Here is a 15,066-nt window from a genome sequence, read left to right on the forward strand (position 1 = left end):
TGGATTCTGGTACCAGAATCCTGACAGGCGCTAAACTGGGCGGAGGGGGGGGGCGGGGGGGGCGGGGTGAGGTGTCCCATGCCCAGCCCCCCAGCAGTGAGTCTGTAGTGGGCTCCTTGGTTGGCAAACACCCTTCATGTGGAATAGCAAAGCCTTGCTGGGGGATCAGCATGCTCGTAGGTCCCTGGAAGCTGGTACCAGCTTTTCTCCAGGCATCTTCTTCCCTGGATGATTTAGCTCTTTAATTCTTTTTAAAGTCAATAATAAATCATAGCCAAGAGGATGACAGAGTGCTGGGCGGGGTGGGGGGGTGGGGATATGAGGCATCCCTGTGAACCCTCCTACCTTGGGGCCTTTGATATAATAGCCCCACCTTTGCTGGACCCCACAGCTTAGCTTGGGGTCCCTGTTCTCCATCAGAACAGTGACCTGGCTTCCAGGATCAGCTTCCTGGTCCTCAGGACTCTGTTCAGATCCCACCTTGACCAGGAGTTTTGAAGGCTCCACCCTTTTCAGATTTCTACAGCCTTTGATAGTGGCCCCACCCCGGGGCCTCTGTATCAACACGGCCATCAGTTCTCTTCCTAAGAACTGTCCGCGTTTTGAGCTTTGTGACATGTCATTTTCTGACAGCGCTTGCTTAGCCTGGGAACTGAGATAAGATGCTGTAAAATGAATGTTTTGACATTGGCGTGCCTTGCCCTGGATGCTCTGTGTGTGCTGGGAAGAGACTTTGGGGGATAGCATTTTAATAGATACCAAATCATCACCTAACTTCAAAATATTTTGACAGTTCTTCATAGAGACAACTACAGCAAAGTGTCTGTCTCAGTGAGAGTGCCTACCACTGTGATGGAGCGCGGTGAAGCCGATGCAACTGTCATTAGGAATGTTCACCCTTCTAATCACTCTGTCATTTTAACTCGACCTCACTATGAAATTTTTTTTTTATCCAGTGTCTACTAAATGGTGTATACTCTGAACATTCTGCAAACTCGGTTCTCAGGGTTGGAAAGAGTGAGCTCTCTAGTTTGGGAAGAGTCTATTTGTCTCTTCAGCCTCTGATTTTCCCACCACACTCTGGGGACACCCACCTTCCCCTTAGTAGCCTTCAAAGCTCATGAAAACTGACCCACTCCCAGAGACAGCAGTAAGTCCCAGGTGGTCTAAGATACTGGAGTTATTCTATGCCCTTTGCCACATAGTAAGATCAGCAAATGCAGGCTTAATCCAACCAGTCCACAACATTACGTGCCCAGAGTGGCCCATCCAAAGAACATCTTTTCCTTGGAAATCTCTTTCTTGATGTGGAAGAATCTGTGATTTTTGAGCTTCAAAGCTATCGAGTCACCTTGGAAAGCTGGGCTGAGGACAAGGAGATGAGCACACCAAGATTAAAAAAGAAAAAAATATATATAGAAACTTTGATCAAGCTGGCCCTGACGCCCAAACTTATCAGATAGATAGACAACACTAATTCTAGGGTGAACATGGAGAAGCCTCTGGTTCTGGACAAGGGGACCTTCTTGCGACCCTGTGACACTGCCAGGCAAGACCCAAACCAGATGGAGTCTCGCTGCATAATATGAAACATCCAGGATGAAATCTCTAACCCCATGGTGTACAAGTACCTGGAAACTCAGAACTCACCAGAAATGACAGTTGCAGACAACAACCCTGAAATGATATGGCAATTTTCTGATGACTTTAAAAGTGGTATAGATTTGTGAAGAACTGGAAACAGCCCGAGCAAAGAACAGGGGAATCACTATAACCCTAGGTGAAGAAAAAGGGTTTTAGATGTGATTCCAGTCCACAAACACCACTGATAGATCAGTAAATGACAAAAACAGACAAAACTAACTTGAGGAAAGCTTCACTCTGTGAAAGACACTAGAGAAAGAGTAGAGAATGCAGTCTGGGGTTGGCACCAGGGCTCAGTGGGGAAGGGGTTTGCTGCCAAGCCTGACAACCTGGGTTCGATCCCTGGAACCTACACAGCAAAAGGAGACAACTGATGCCCACACATTGTCCTCTGATCTCCACATGCGTGCCATAGCATGTGTGAACCCTTGCAATTGTGCCTAGATCATGGGGGCATCCCCAAAAGACCATCATGGAGACTGAATGTGAAAGCAAAGAGCCTTTATTTTCAAGCTTGCAGCTCGGACTCCCTGTCCAATGCAACAGTTAGAATAGAGAGCCCCAAGCCTGGGCAGGGTGGTTTTTTTTTTTTTTTTTTAACATAGCAGAGGTTGGGGTAAGGGGATTTCTAGGGCTCAGGACCCCGATTGGCTGACATTTGTCTAGGGGTATAGGGAATGTTTGGAATGCCAGGTAGTTCCCCTTAGATGTAGGCCCTCCCTGGGTGGGGTCAGCTTATGGTTTTTCCTGGATCTAGGTGTTGCCTGTCAGAAGCTGTGTCTGGGCTTCTAAGCCTGCCATGGCAGCTGTGTGTTCAAGCTGTTTTGGGCTCCCCCACATTCTCTCTTTCACAAGTACAAATGACAGGACTCAATCATGAGTCTTATCTGCCCAGGGGTTTAAGGGTATTGGGACCTAAGAACCATTAGCTAATCTATATCTATTGCCATTCTTAAGGCCCAGTAGTTCTGATCTTTGAGTCAATTGACAACTCTGAACCTATTTTCCTGGTATGTCAATGGGCATTATGGTTAGCCATTTTGTTCCCTACACTAGGGAGTTTCCTTTTTGACCCAGCATTTCAGCCTATTCTGGGCAGGGAACATGGGACAATGTATTCTTTTCTGGAACTGCTTCTAGCTGACATTGGGGCATTGTTGTCAGGGCCCCAAAAAGGGTGAAAGGCTAGTCAAAGGCTGAAAGGCTGGTCAAAGGCTGGGCAATGGGGCATCTGTCAGAAGCATGTGGCTTACTGACCCAACTGTAAAGATAGGGAACAATCACAATCACCTTGGCTGGGGTAGTCCATGCCAGCTTTTAGCAAGTCCAGAGTTTGTAGTTGTTTGGAGCAGTCTAGCTAGTTAGCAACTGAAGCTTGGAGGTGTCTGTCAGCCAAGTGGAAACCTGTTGAAATATATTTAAACTAGAAACAGAAGTTAAAATTTATGAATTTATTTGGAACTTTTAGTCCCATAGTCTTAGTAATTGGGAAGGGGAGGAGTCCCAAGACCAGGAGAGAGAAAAATGCCATCCTTAGGAATAGACAAATGGGGAAATTTAAGCTGTACTTATCTGGAGTTCTTCCGACCTCTGTGAAGTGGGTCCAAGTTTTATGATTCTTTTAATCCTCTGAGGCCTATGTGAATGATCTTATAAAATGATGTGAAAGTACCAATCTGTATTGAAATCCATATCATAGACAAAGCTGGTAATGAGTATCTGTAAAACAGCAGAAGTGGACTTATATCTTTGAGTCCTAGCAAGAACTACAGATTTGGGTTAAAAGCATATGCATTTTCTTTCTGTCTAGAGAGCCAGGTATAAATTGGACAGAGATTTTTCTTTTAGCCTGATGAGAAGCACTTCTAAGTTTATATTTAGATGACAACCAAAATAAATCTAAAATGTTGAGTTTGTAACTGAACAGTAAGTAGTCACTGCTCTACCAGCTTATCAAAACTCTATTAAATGTTAAGCTCTGGACTTTTATATCATAGAAGGGAAAAGCAATCTGAAACATTTTTTATAATCTAAGTCATTTATTTACATCTTTGTAACTTGCATTTATATCTTAAATAATTTTTTGAGATCCTCAAATCTTATAAGCTTTCATATCCTCAGACCTTTATATATCCTAAAACAATCTTAGACCCTCAAAACTTGCATAGATTTTCATATCTTCAGACCTTTTTTAGACCCATATTTAAACCTTTATGACTTACTTAAACTTTTATATCTTAGAACATTTTCTTAAAAATGAGCTAACAAGCTGGCTATAGCTTTGCAGAAGGATCTAGTTGTCTGATGCCCCCAAGCTGACAAAGTTATAGCTAGTCTAGTCATCAATATTATCAGAGATCTGAAAAGGATAAATTTGAGTGCAGACTAAGCAGCTTCCAATTCTATAAGTGACAGGGACCAGTCCATACCCAGGTCTCCATAGTGTTGGAGGCACAAGTATGAGAACAGCATCAATCTTTTTTGGCCATCAGGCCCATAAGGGAGAGTTTTTCCTGTGGAAAAGGAACATAGGAAAGACTGGTCTTACTTTGTCCAGGCAAAAGAGGTGCAAACAATTCTCCAGTGTCCTGCTGCTTGTCCACAGTCTGGGCCGGGTCTTGGTGGTAGGTGTTGCATTAGGGCATCTTGCCCTGTGGTAAGCATTGCCATAATCCAGGTGGAGACATTGTGGTGCCTTGTACATAATCCTCTTTGGATACCTTGGGTCACTGCTAGGATCTGGGAGTCAGTCTGATATAATAAGCTTTTAGATCAACATTTTAATTCCGATATTCTTCAGACCTCTGAAGTATGAGGGCTGTCCAGGTATATATGAATAGATAAACTTTGTTTCTAGTTACTCATTTTAAGCTCAACCTTGAAAACATATGCAAGAAACTAAGTAAAGTTTATTCCTGTAATTAATTAAATCAGTACTTAGCATGACTACAATTAAAAAAGTTGATTATTTATAAGATGATTGACTATTTACTTGTGATCTCTAACAGTCTACAATAAGTAGCCTTATAAACAATGATGTTGAATTGAAGCTCTTCTAGTATCAAATACAGGTTCAGTAAAGAAACCAAAACAAAATAGCCATATGTTAATGGAAGGGCCCTAAATTCCTTTTAGTATCAATATAAACATTTATATGACTCAGTTTATCCAAACAGCTTAATCTTAACAAATTTAGCAGCGACAAAGAGGCTAGACATATATTCTTAAGCCTGAATAGACCTTGAGTAAGGAGAAACATTTTCTAAGTCACTGGTTCTCAACTTTCCCAATGCTATTTCATAACTGCAGTTTTACCATTGTTATGAATCTCAGTGCAAACACCTGGCATACAGGTGGCCCTAGGCTACCCCTGTAAAAAGTTTTTTTTTAACCTCCAAAGGGTCAAGACTCATGGAGTCAGAAGCTGTTCTAAGCCTTTTGACTAGGTCATTGTCTTGCTACATCACAATAAATGAATATCTCAATTTCTGGTGGCATCATCTAGGTGACTCTTAAATTACAAAGTTTAGCTGCCAGAGCAAGGTACATTCTTGTGTATAAAAGCATTGAGGTGCAGCTTTAATATTTATTAAATATCTTATTTGTTAAACATGTGTAGCCCTCTATTTAAATTCTCTAGAAGCTTGCTGTTGAGCACTTGGCAAAGGCAAGTGTTGGCATAAGTACTTAGGTGTAAATCTCTGTTAGCTTTTGTTAATCTGAATAGATCTTTATAACCTTAGTAAAAGATGGCTGCCAGCCACATGGCTGCCCATGAGGTCACCAGCCAAGATGGAGGAAAGCCACATGGTTGCTGTTTAAAACATGTTTTTCTAAATAATAATTACTTGTACACATATGCACAGTTAGATCTAAGTCACATATGTGCCCATATACAGATACATGTATATATCTCTATTTTTAACATAAATGTTTTGCAGTGAAGAATCATCAGCTATTTTTAAAATGAAAACCAACCAGAATTAACTTTCAAATTCAGTATTTGTGGGTATGAGAAACCACAACATTGTTCACATCCCCTCTGGCCTTCTACAACCTTCTATGTACCTTCAGTCTGTTCCTTTGATTCCTCAGACATTTACTTCAGACAAATATTTCTTTTCCTTTCCTTCTCTTTATTATTCCAGTCTCTTGCTTTCTCTCTCATTTTTTAACACAGAAACTCTTACCAAAGTGTTTCTTGTAGTTCCCCTCAGTAGTCTAGAATATACTGTATAGCTATTTTAAATAAGAACAGAAATACATGCATATACAATAACAAGATAACTAAATTTGCATCAACACTGTACCAGCATGAAGACTCCATGCCCTGACCAGGGCCCTGAGGGGCCCTCCCTATAGGCCACCCCTTGGCTGTGACTGGAGTCCCTGCCCTGGCCACTGTTCTCCTGGTGTGCAGCACCCCAACAATGTGCTCCCCCACCTGCTGCTGCATGTGCTCTAGGTCAGAGAACCAGGAAGCAATGGGGGTAGGAGTACCTTTAGTCTGTGCCAGTTCAACCAATGGGACCCTCTGTCCCTTCTGCTGGGCATCTGGCCCCGAAAGCTGTCCATGTACACTTTCAATCAGGAGTCACAATGCACACACAAGCCCAGGTATAAAACACACATACTTGTGGCCACATTTCTTACACATTCACACATTCATATAGGCAGGACATTCCAACAGAAAGGCAAACTATTTTCCCAGGGAAAAAGTGTCAGCTGACCAATTCAAAAATCTTAAAATAAGAGTCTACAGTTTTTGTAAGTCAGGAAAAGAGCAAAATCACAACACACACAAACAGCTCTCCTGGTGCCTGGAGACCAACCCAAAAGGAAGACACTGGCTTCATGCCAGTCCCGTGGTAGTGACCTGCATCATCTTTACAAATCTAGATATGAGGCTCTCTGTCCTCAGTCAAACAGATGTGGGGTTCTTTGCCCCCACTACCAGGGTTCCAGTCTCTTATGATCATGGTCCTCTGGTGCATCTGTCCTTAACCATTCCTCATCATGATCACAAACTCAGGCACACACAAAACTAAACACAGACAGACAGACAGGACAGACAGACACTTACCAGCTGGCTTAAGGCTCTAAGCATGGTGGTCCCTGTGGGCTTGGGGATCCCAGACAAGCCCCCAAATGTTGTGCCCAGATCATGGGGACCCCCAAAAGACCACCACAAAGATCAAATTCCATATGTAAAAGCCAGGAGCCTTTATTTTCAAGCTTGGAGCTTGGATTCCCTCTCCTATGTGAGAACAGAGAGCCCTGAGCCCAGGCAGGGTGGGGATTTTAATCATAGCAGAGATTGGGGTGAGGGGATTTCCAGGGTTCAGGACCCTGATTGGCTGACATTTGTCTAGGGGTATAAGGAATGTTTGGAATGCCAGGTATTTCCCCTTAGATGTAGGCCCTCCCTAGGTGGGGGCAGCTTATGACTTTCCTGGGTCAGTGTTGCCTGCCAGAAGCTGTGACTGGGCTTCTAAGCCTGCCATGGCAGCTGTGTGGTCAAGCTGTTTTTGGCACCCCACACACATGCACATGTGTGCTCTCTCTCTCTCTCTCTCTCTCTCTCTCTCTCTCTCTCTTTCTCTCTCTCTCTCTCACACACACAATAAATAAATAAATAAGTAAATAAATAAATAAATAGACAAATGTTAATTTAAAAAAAAGAGAGCAAGAGTCCAGTATGTTACTAGGAGAGACTATTGAAAAGCAGTCCCATATCTAACAAAGCACATGTAGCCAACATATGTAAAGGAGCCTTAAACCCCAGACTGGGGCTGTAGCTCAGTGCTAGAGCACTTGCCTAGCATGCCTGAGGCCATAGGTTCACTCTCTGGTACTACAAATAATATCAACATCAACAACAACAACATCTCAGAACTCATCTGAAGGGAAACAAAGACCCCAGTAGGGGCCTTGCACTGACTCTTGGGTGGAGAATATGCAGAAGGTGCTGTTGTGCAGGATGAAAGTGTTTCCCATCCTTAGCCTTTAGAGGAATGCAAATGAGCGCCACTTTGCCGTTGGGGTGGCACAAGCTGGTAGGATTTGCTGAAGGAGGCGGAGGCATGAGGGTTACAAGTTCAAGGCCAGCCTGGGCAAACAAACGCCACCTTGAGATACAAGCTCTGCCTCTGTGAGAGCATCAGGCCACAACTTACAGTCTGATTTCCTTTTGGAAAAAGTGGCTGGGGGCCCGGAGCTCCCAGAGCTCTGCTTTAGGAGCAGGAAGTAGAGGGTTCACCCTGGTAAGCAATTTGCCAGGTGACCCAGCTGCCTGCGCCTTTGTGAACCTAATGAATGGGCAGCCTTCAGCAGGAGCCTGGTTAAACAATCAGGCACTCCAGGCATGAGGTGGGACCTTGCCCCACCACACAAAGGCAGGAACCATAGACACACATGCAACTTGTTCGAATGTGGCAGGCGCTAGCAGGCCCCACAGTGACACACCATGCTTCTCCATGTCTGTAACTCTGACCATAGAGAGGAGGCTGGGGGGAGGGGCTGTACCCTGTACCCTGTACCCCTGAGCAGGGGTAGGGGTGGAGGGAGTGAGGGGTGGGGGTGAGACTAAGAGAAAGGAATGAGTGCGTTGGTTTAGAGGTGAGGGAGGGAATCCTGACTATGGTGGTGTTTACACAAAGAGGTCTGTGCATTAAAATTCACAGACCTGCGCCCCATACAAAGACAAGCTTTGCTCTATAATAATTTTAAAATATGACAGTTAAATTCACACAGGACTGATGGTGGCTCAGAAAACACACCCAGATTTCTTTAAAAAAAAAAAAAAAAAAAAGAGTAGCCCAGTGTCCCTGCTGCCACCGTCTGTGGGGGACTTACTCCCTGGCTTGCCTGGCACAAATCCTTCAGAGGGACAGGCTGTGCCCTTAAGAGGCAGCATCAAGTGTGTGCCTGCCTGTGAAAACACAGACCCGGCTCAGCCGGGGCCTTCATGCCCCATCCGTCATCTGCCCCCCGCCTGGCCCTGACAGGACCTATGGAAACGTGCCAGAACTGGAGGCTGGGAGCAGGAATGGGCATTTTATTCCCTGAAATGTTTATAATTTTTCTCTTGGGTTGAAGGTTTCTTTCATATCCAAATAAGTTATTTGGGGTATTGATAACAGGCCCAGTCAGAGAGGGCTCACAGAGGTCTGTTCAGAACTGCCCTTCTTCCAGGCCGTCTCCACCGAGGGTGGGAGGGCCTGGCAGACCGTGTGGCTTTCCAAGGCGGTTTTGTGTTTTCTTTTCCTTCTGATCCGTTCACAAAGCGCTCTAGATATTGGACTACCCCAAGTCCAAGGTGGGAAGGAAGATAGGCTTTGCAAAGACAATAGCCTTTCACACACAGGCAAAGACACAGCCGATCCCTTGAGCCCCACCCAGGGGCCTCTACCGGCCTTTTGTGAGCCAGCAACTGGGAAATACCCAAAGACGAAGACGTTGTCTGTGGCTGGCTGTGCTTTTGGGCAGTCACAGACTCTGTCGATAGGGCTCATGCGTGAACAAGAGGGTGTATTAGCGTTTTGAGCCTGTAATCTCAGCACTCAGAAGGAGGAAGATGAGAAATTCAAGGTTATCCTCTGTTGGCCAATGATCTTAAAGTCAGCTTGGGCTACATGGGACCCAATCTCAAAACCAAAAGCAAAGAAAACAAAGAGGAAGTATATGGTCTTTTTATGGTCATGGAGAGGGGCACATTTAAAGAACTGTAGTTAAAAAGTGTTATGTGCGTGCTTCCCCATTTAGACAGACTGTATGTGTGTTTACTAAGTCTTGGCTAGCAATAACAGGGATCCAGACTAAACCAGGAGATAAGAGTCGACAGACTCTTCATGGAAAAGTCGAGAGGGGACAGGCGGTTGCAGGCATGGCTGCATGGGTGAGGCATCTTAGCAACAACTAGGAGAAATGAATTTAGTTTGAGTAAGCATAAAAAAGTATATTAAAGACTATCTTCTCACACAGGGAGGCATGAGCTTATGAGATGGAAAATTCTAAACAGGCAGTGAATTTAAATGTAGGCGAATAATGAAAACCATCCCACCAACAGCTGATGCATGGGGATGCTTTATCCCACTCCTGGGCCTTCCAAGGGCTCTTGTGAGTTAGCTAGTCTTCAGCCATCTCTGTGGAGGTGGTTTCCCTCTGGCAAAGGGCCCAGGAGAAAGAGACGTAAAGTAAACCATGAAGGTCTAGTGTGACCATCCATTCTGGCTCGGGGGACAGCCCAAAGTAATACTAGCCCCCGATAATGTCAATGCACCCCCTTACTCTCGAAAGTGGTCTAACTCAGTCAATTGATTCTGGGATCAATATGTGTCACAGAGCTTGCACAGGGAGACACCAAGGACAGGAGAAAGCAGTGGTACCGGGTAGCATCTTTCATCTCTATTTTCCTCCCTGTTTTCTCTCGGCTCTGCTTTTCCTGTCTGGGCTGACCTTCAGGTGTCCCTACTCCATGCAGGGGACATTGGACTCCACCCTCCACTTCCAACCACTTGAAAGCTATTTTTGCACCCCCTGCACAAAGATAATGTCCCAAAGAGACTTGTCTGTTGTATGACAGTGACAGACTAGGATGAACCTTTATCCTGTTGCCTGGTAAACCAAGCAGGGAGACTCCTCTGGGTGCTGGGACCATCTTGCCATCTTGCCAGGGCTTTCTAGTCTCACAAGCTAATTAGGGGCGCTGTCAGGAGGGACTCTGTGTGGCTTGTCTGCATGCCTGTGCATTCACGTCTCAGACTCTGGCTCAGCTCAGAGAATAGCCAAGTTGTCAAGGAGACACACAAACACCTGGAACTTTCCAAGGGGTGCAGTGAATATGGCTGGCTCCTTGCATGGGTAGCTCATGACATGTGTGGATGTCTGTTCTCTAGATACAGGGTCATAGTAAAGGCATTAGGGACCTGGACAGTAGTCATAAAAAGGAAAGATGGGACCCCATGGGGTATCAGTTCCCTCTTCCATTTTCATAAGAGAGTCTATTTTCCTGCTCTGGCCATGGCTGTTGGACCTTTTCCGGGTGCTTCTGTTTGGTAGAAGTCACACTGTGGGGACTCAGGCTTGCCCCAACCCATGTCCAGAGCCTGGTGCTGATCGTCTTCAAGTCTCCTGTGGCTGGTAATGCTGGCTCCCATCGCCATCCATCACAAGCCTGACATGAACTGAGGCCCTGGCCTGAGTGTGCAGCTAACAGAGCCCATCTGTATGGGATGCCTGGCTCAGACACGCAGGTCTGAAAAGTCCTGATGGAGGAGGGTCCAGCTGGCAGCCTCCTGTGTTTGCCTCCTGTCTCACGTTACTTGGTCAGTCCAGCAGCAGCAGACAGTATGGTACAGAATGCAGCCCTCCAGAGAGCCAGGAGTGCACTGAGGTCTATCCCTCCATGAACACGTGGAAACAAGCCCAAGAGAAGCCTGGAGAAAAAGGTGGGCCTTTATTAGGGCCCTGTTCACCTCTTCCTAAGGACATGGAAGAGTTGTTGGTCTTTGCTGAGAGACCCATGACTGGGTAGAAGCTTCCAGAAGTGAATAGATGGTGGCCTGTGTTTAGCCAGTTGCCCATGGTTCACAGAAGTGTTCCTTGATTCACAGCTATGTCATGTGCCTGTTCTCACTGTAAGGACCTGAGTTCTCTTACATTTCCAGACTTCATGTACCTTTTGCTCTGTAGAAGAATCCTAGTAAATGCTTCAGACAAAAGGTTCTCGATAAGAAATGACGGCTTCTTCATACTGGCTTCATCTGGGCTGCAAAGCACAGCTGCTTATGGCAGGTTTCACAAACAATAGAGAGGTGAAGGAGGGATGGAACCTTCCACCATCCCCCCCCCCCCCAGCATGGTGGCTCTGGCCCCAAACTGAAATGCCCATGGAGAGAAAACACAGAGAGATTGTAATGCTAGGAGCTCAGAGACAAGATGGCAGAGGGGGCCAAGATGGCTGAAGGCAGCCAAAATGGCGGACCGCAGAAAGGAGCAGAAAAGGAGCCAAGCAGAAGAGCAGAGCAAGGATGGCAGAGATAAGAGACCTGGAGACGAAATGATGAGGGCTGTTTAGGAGGCTGAAGCCAAAAGACTGCGAGTTCAAGCCCATCTCAACTACAGAGTGAGTTCAGGCCCTGCCTGGGCAACTTCTCAAGATTCTTTCTCAAAATCAACAATATGAAAAAGAGCCAAAGGTATATTCATTAGTGGAGGGCTTGCCTAGCATTCTAAAGTCCATAGGTTCAATCCTCAGCACCACTGTGGGAGAGGGGGGGTGTGCTGGGGGGAGGGCAGGGAAGAGAGAGTGTGGAAGTACAGGAGGGGAGCTGACTGGTGTCCAGCCTTTGCTAGGGTCATAGGCATTTTCCATTCTACCCCCAGAGGCAGGAATCATGTTGTAAGTAGATGAAGACTGTCAGCTCCCCAGAGGCAAGGCCTTTTATTTGCTTTGTTCCTTTGATTTTCTGGCCTTGGTCATTGTTATATCTTTAACTCAGAGAACAATAATGGATGCCTGGGAAATGCTTGCTGAATGGAAGAATAAAGGCTGAATGCAACAAATGAGAAGGGCTGTAAGTCTTGACAGGAACATTAGAAGGTGCACAGCCCTCGCTTGCCATCAAGAAAATAGAAATTTAAAACCCCAGTAAGGGGGCTGGAGAGATGGCTCAGTGGTTAAGAGCACTGGCTGCTCTTCTGGAGGCCCCAGGGTTTCAGTCCCCAGAACTCACAGGGCAGCTAACAGTTGTCCGAAACTTCAGTCACAGGGAATCCTACTCCCTCTTCTGGCCTTCAAGGGTATTGCATGCAAGTGGTGCACATACACACATGTAGGCAAACACTCCTACACACTAAATAAAAATAATAAAATCTTAAAATCAAAAAACAACAACAGTGAGAAGCCACTCCACACCCACCAAGATGGCTTCTATGGAAACAAACACAACCAGAAAGTAACAAGTTTGGAGTAAGTATGTGGAGAATGGTAAACTTCATGCACTGGTGGTGGGAATGTAAAATGGCACAGCAGCCATGGAAAGCAGTATGGTGGCTCCTTAAAGAGGTGAAAATGACAGTGGCCAAGCACACGTGAGGCTCCAGACTCGCTCCACAGCACCAACCGAAACAGCAAAACCCTGGAATTACCGCACGTGACGCTCATCTTGGTTGTCAACTCGACTGGATCTGGAACCAAGTGAAAGGCAAGCCCCAAGGCGCTCCTGTCAGGGCTGTTGACTGGAGTACTTGAAGCAGGAAGACCCACCCTAAATGTGGTGGCACCTTCTGGTGGCTGCCCAGATGAGGGAGCACAGAGGAAGGAAACTGCTTTTCACCTGCTTGCTCTCACTCTTGCAGGCTGGTTCATCCACCTCGTTGCTGCTGCATTCCTTCACCAATGTTAGAACAAGACTGGACATCAGAATCAGATTGAGACCACAGAGATAGCCACCTCATGGGTTCTCAACCTCTCCAATGTGAGACAGCCATAGTTGGAGTTCCCAGATGATATTGTATAAGCCAATCTAATACAACTGGTCACTTCCACAACTTAAGGAAATATGAGTCCATGTACATGCCTGCATCCTCGACATTATTTGAAATATACAGATGACATAAATCATGTAAGTGCCCATTGCTAGAGGAATAGACAAAGAAATCCACACAATAGACTAGTATTCAGTTCCCCAAAGGAGGAGAATTCAAATGGATGAAGCTGGAAGGCATGCTACAGTGAAATAAGTCAGTCTCCTGAGGACAAACTCTGTGTGGTTCCTCTCCTAAAGTACCTACATGGGTACTTTCATAGAGATGGGAAGTCGAGGGTGGGTGCCCAGGCCTGGGGAAGGTGGCAGGAGGGCAGATGTTTCGTTAGAATTCCTGTTTGATCAGAAGAGAGATTCTGTGCGTGGCTAGTGGTGATGGCAGTATGAATTTGCTTCATGCCACAGAACCAACCCTAAACATGACTTAAATGGTAAATTTTATGATAAGTAAGTTTCAGTTTTGTGTATGTGATCACATTTCAGTCTCTGCCCCACCCCCACCCCCACCCCCCAATGCCGGGATTTACATGCACACACCATCACACTAGGTTTCATATGCAAGTGCTGAAGATCGAACTCATACCTTTGTGATCACCAGGCAAGCACTCTACCAACTGGGCCATTTCCTCCGCAGCTTGCACGATGGTGAAATCTGCAGCGTTCGCTGAGAGGAGAAGAAAACAGCATCAGGGAGCTTGGAAAGGCTCTCTGAGGTGCTGGACCCTGCTGCAGGCTTGATCCCCGCCACCGGCAGTTGTGGAGTCATTTCAGGGCTGGCCAGTGGAGTCTCCGCCTCAGGTGGACACAGGAGAGAAAAGAGGAGGAAGAGAGGAGACACTCCCCGGAACCCACGAGGTCTGAGGGAAGGGAGGCCAGACTGGGATGAGTGTGAGGGGAAGGAGAGAGGACTCAGCCGGGTTGGTTTGGAATTGGCAGGAAATGCCACAGCCATGGGAACTGTGACCTCCCTAAGGCTGGGGTGGACCCGGTCCCTGCTTTTTGGGGCCATGCTGCATGTTAGGGAAGAAGAGCCGGAAGCAGGCAGAGGTCTTTTCACGCTAAGAAACACTGTTTTAATGGGTGCTGGACACGGAAGAACCCGCTGGCTCGCGTTCAGCAAATGTCATGGGATAAAGCAGAGTTTGGGCAGAGATGGGCATCCCCTTTCTCAGTCCACCCTCTGCCTTTCTTTTGGCTCCATTTGTAGGCAGGCTTTCTCCTGTGAGGCCTGAGGTACTGACCAGGAGCCCCAAAGCATCCTACGGCATCACAAGTCAGGAAAAGCACCTTCCTCCCTGAAAGCGCATCCCTCAGAACTCTGGCCTAAGTCTCAGTGCCAGCTTTCAGTGGCCTGGTGTAGTCATGTGACCACCTTTCATTCCACACTGCCTAGGGGAATGGAATCTTCTGGTTGGCCACATGTCCACATGTGGACTAAATATCCTGAGGTGTAGGTAATTCTGCAGAGGAAAAGCCAACTGCGGCTACCCAAATGGGAACTGTGTGGAAGGCAGGTGGAAGCGGGAAGCCTGCTCCATATGCTCCTTCCCCTCAGAACACCCTGGACCAGGGAGCCCCAGTTACTGCGTCCAGAGACAAGTGGACAGTAGAAACCACCCCCTCTTGGGTTTCTAGGGAGAAAGCTGGGCAGAGGAGTGGAAAGGGATCCCCGCAGACCTGCCATTGCTCAAACTAACTATTCTCGGGCAACCAAGTGCAGACCTCCTCACGACTGCTGCCACCTGCCCCGGCCTGCAGCTGGATGTGGCCCTAGGGAAACGGAGATGGCACTATGCTGTCTATGGCCAATGTGCTGTCACTTGGCAGAGTGGACATCCCCGGCAAGCAGCAGTCTTACAGAGTTGGTGCCAAC

This window comes from Peromyscus leucopus, chromosome 4, assembly GCF_004664715.2.
Source record: "Peromyscus leucopus breed LL Stock chromosome 4, UCI_PerLeu_2.1, whole genome shotgun sequence".
Classification (NCBI taxonomy): Eukaryota; Metazoa; Chordata; class Mammalia; order Rodentia; family Cricetidae; genus Peromyscus; species Peromyscus leucopus.